Source organism: Aptenodytes forsteri, unplaced genomic scaffold, assembly GCF_000699145.1.
Source record: "Aptenodytes forsteri isolate BGI_AS27 unplaced genomic scaffold, ASM69914v1 Scaffold212, whole genome shotgun sequence".
Classification (NCBI taxonomy): Eukaryota; Metazoa; Chordata; class Aves; order Sphenisciformes; family Spheniscidae; genus Aptenodytes; species Aptenodytes forsteri.
In genome coordinates, this window is record NW_008795487.1 from 3,173,381 (window position 1) to 3,177,465 (window position 4,085).

A 4,085-nucleotide genomic window follows, 5' to 3' on the forward strand; every position below is an offset into this window, starting at 1 on the left:
GGGGGGAGTGAGTGAGCGGCTGGGTGGTGCTTAGTTGCCGGCTGGGGTTAAACCACGACAACTACATAGAAAAATTCAGAACACTGATCAGGAGCTGATATCTCATTATGCATACAAATTCCTCTGGGGTGATGGTGAGATCAGTGATGAATCACAGGAATTGTGATGACAAGCAGCCTAAGAGACTAAGGCTTGAAATAATGACTTAGTGTGAAAACAATAGATATGCATCCTGAATATTTCTAGGAAGAGACCCTGCTGTTTTATAAAAGATAAGTTATATTTCATAACCATTACCCTTCTTTCAAGGCAACTGGTGAAACATAGCCTAACACAGAGAAAATTTCTAGACACTTAAGAGCATATATATTGGCATCTAATTACTAATTTATGCAAACATTCCCGATCAGATACTCAAGCACTGACAACAGAATGCTTAATATATATACCTTATCAGCTGCAAACTTGTGGAATCAAATAAGAGACTAACAACGCATGTCATGTTAGCCTTTATTTATGCTTAGCTCTTAAAGTCAGTTTGAATTACTTGATGTTTGTTGTGCCTTAAACAGCAACTCTGCATGGTCACAGGTGTGTGATGTGCCCATTTCTGTATCGGAACTGCTAAGATCCCTGTATATGACTGTATATCTCAAGGAGGCAGAGACCTCAATGCCGCCTTTAATTCTGTTTATCACTCGGCATTCCCAGTTGACAGGATGAAAATGAGCTACTAACCCATCGCATCAGTCTAGAGTATCTTCCTGCTAGACCCGTACTCCATTCCCGCAGGACTTTAGCAGCTACCTGGAGTGCATAGCGTATGGACAGAGGACGAATGAGGGAACAGACCCTGCTGGGAGGAGGCAGGTAGGGAAGGCCTTAAGCTACATGCTCAGTTTTTTTCTTAGTCAAAAGTCTGAGGATGGGATTAATCCTCAGTTCGGGTTTCTACAGTTTAGGACTAGGATTCAGACACCTGCAAACTGGCATCTACAAGGAGCTAGTTGTCCAGGTTTCCATTACAGCTAATGGAGATCTAGCTAAAGTAATGAGTGAACTACAGAGAGGGAGAAGGGGTTGGGCTGGGAGGAGAAGACTCATCTCACCTTCAGGTAGACCCATACAGTAACCTTGATAAATCAAACTGTAAGCTGCATTGATTAGATCTCTGCTCATTACAGTTGAATTTCAGACCCCTAAAGTTGTTACAAATGCAATCCCTGCTCCCCCTGTTTGGATAAAACCTTTAAAAATGGGCAGATTGAAAAAAGCAATGGACTCTGAATAAAAAACATTTTTTTTTTCCACTCCTTTCATGGAGCACTGTTAATTTCTCTCCATGCTTCCTCTATACAATTCATTTAGGAATGTCCTTCAGAATGGTTCATTCTATTTTCCTTCCCAGTTGGTATCCAGAAAACATTTCAGGTGCTCAGAAACAATCTTTGTCCTTATAACACCTTTAAACTTCAAGTCTTAATTTTCATTCTTCCACCATTAAGAGCTAGGACTGGCTCTGGCAAAGCTTCTATTGATTCACAAATCATTATTAAAAAGACTGCTTCCTATCTAGATTACTGAAGATTTTGTAAAGCGCTGCCTTCTGCATCCTCCGTCTGATTCTTTCAACTCACAAACCAGTATTTGATAAGGAGTCTTCTAGTGCTACCATGGGGCACTCTTTGCCTAGCCAAGAAAGACAATATATAGGTGCAGATGACGTGCTTAGTGAAGACAAGCATATCCATGTCCTTTATACAGCCAAATCTGGAGGGGAAAAATGTGTATTTATCTGCCTGCTATAACCATCATTTTTGGAAGAACTTTCTCACCCTCGTGACACGCCTCCCCTACCAAACTCTAGTTGCCCAAGATCATAATAGCGAAGAGCAGCATTTACCACTCAGTTGAAAGAAAATTGACTCATTGCCAAAGAGTCTGATGATATAAAATTCACTAGAGACAGGCAGAGGGAAAATGTCTGTCCATCTGCCAAGCGCGAGTAAATAAATTACTTGTTTGTGAAATAGCTTTTGCTAATCCCTGTTCCAAAACATGTCAACCTCTTTACAATTGAACTGTCTAACAAAATCATTGTCATTGGCCACTTCACCTAGAGAGATTTTCAAAAATTCATTCTGTATTAGAGAAAGATACGTTTCTAGGTGCTCTGCTCAGCACTCTTAAATATTGGTCAACATTGATAATTGTGCTTGTTCAGACTTCTATCTCCTTATTACTAATCTGGAGCTCATCAACAAAAATTCCTCCATTGTGTTCTTGTGGTGCCTCAGTCTCCTATCAGTGAGAATACACTGAGCAAGAAATCACACTGAAAGACAGTGAGCTGTATCCGTTCATCACACTTGCGAAGCATTGCCATAGCTCAGCTTGGAGCAACCATTACACGCACTCTTTGAAGCAACTCTATTCTCACCCAAAAGACTGACCTATCTACAGGTACTGTTACTTGTCATTGGTAAAGAAAAAATCAGGAAATATTTTGATAAAATCTTAAAATGTTAGACATTTAACAAATCTGGTTTATTCTAATTTTTAGAAAGTTTTGTAAGAAGAGCTTTCTGAAATCTACAACTTTGCCTGAAAATAATTTGAGGTTTTTTGCAGTTTCCCAGTGGAGGGTACTTGATTTTTCTGACTAAACAATAAGTTTTTCACTTGAGGATTACTGTATAGAAAACAAAGGAGGTAGAGGAGAAGCTGGGTTAAAATCTATCAGTCAGAGGAGGGCTGCTCTAGCACAGCCCTGACTTCCTCGACAGAGGAGGAGGTGAGGGTTTCTGCCTCTGGGAAGAATTTGAGAGAAGACAATGAACCTTGCTTGAAGTTTAAAAAAAGGAATGATGTTAGCACCTACCTTCGGCAGAGGTTCACAGCTGTTGCAGTCCGTCCATGATTCACTCCTTCAGTCCCACAAGAAGGGCACACACTTTTCTGAGGAAGAAGATGAAAGGATACAGCCTTCTACAGTGCTATTTCCAACTGTGAAGCTTAGGTAATTCCCCATTTAGCGTGCTGGAGAGTCCCAATGAGACATGCTCTCATTCTGAGGTGATTTCTCAAAGCTGTAGCTTCCACTATGGATCAAGCTTGCCTAACATTTCCAAACCTCTCCTGCACTCAGTCCAATGTTACTTACCCTTTTCCCACAGATCAGCTTACTCACCTCCCTCTGTGCAACCAGATCAGCTAACTAGGAAAGCAGTCAGATTCCTGTTCAGTCCCAGGCACTACTTCCTTTTCCAACCCTTACTAGTGCACTTGATCATGCAAGCAGTACCAGCTCTCTTGACGCAAAAGGACTCAAAGTTTGCCCGGCTGAGTCAGAGCTGTCATCACTGTTAAACTGCTTGCTGCGTTAGGCTGAGTCATGTTAATTTAGCCACTTCCATTTCGTTTTATCTGACAAATGTATGTGGCTAAATGTTTTTCTTCCTTTTAAGCAGTTGTTCCTTAGTTTAACAAAGGCTGATTTCTGAAGAATCACCGTAAGTGTTCCAATAGCTGGAAAAACCAAAGGGGAAGATAGAGTAAGCACTGTGCAAACATGATAGAGCTAGCTAATTTGTAGTAGGTAACCTCACCACTGAAACTAACGGTACCGGTATCAGTAGAGAAGCTATTTGTGGCACTGTGCAAATATCTATCTCTACATCAGGAGGATAAGATTCATCTGCCATTACTTAGCTATCTGTCAAATATCCTTCAGTTTGGGCTCATAACCTTGGGTTCCCCTCACAGAGAATACGGATTAATGAACTTGTCATGACTTAGGTGCCTGTTACAGGTTTGATTTCATCCTATAAGGCAGAGCAAATTAATTATCCCCCTGGATAATCCAGAGACTCTGGATCAGACTTGGATATAATTTTTAGATGGTTAACATTAGAGATAAATCCCACCCTATGGGTTTGGAATGAACTTTCTAGTAACAACTGACCTGTAGATATCTGTTAGGATCTCAGCTTTGGGAAAATAGCCCCATACTTAAACCAAAGCCTCTTTTGGGTACATCACATGAAGACTATTCAACATTTCATCTTCTCCTGAGATTGCTAGTA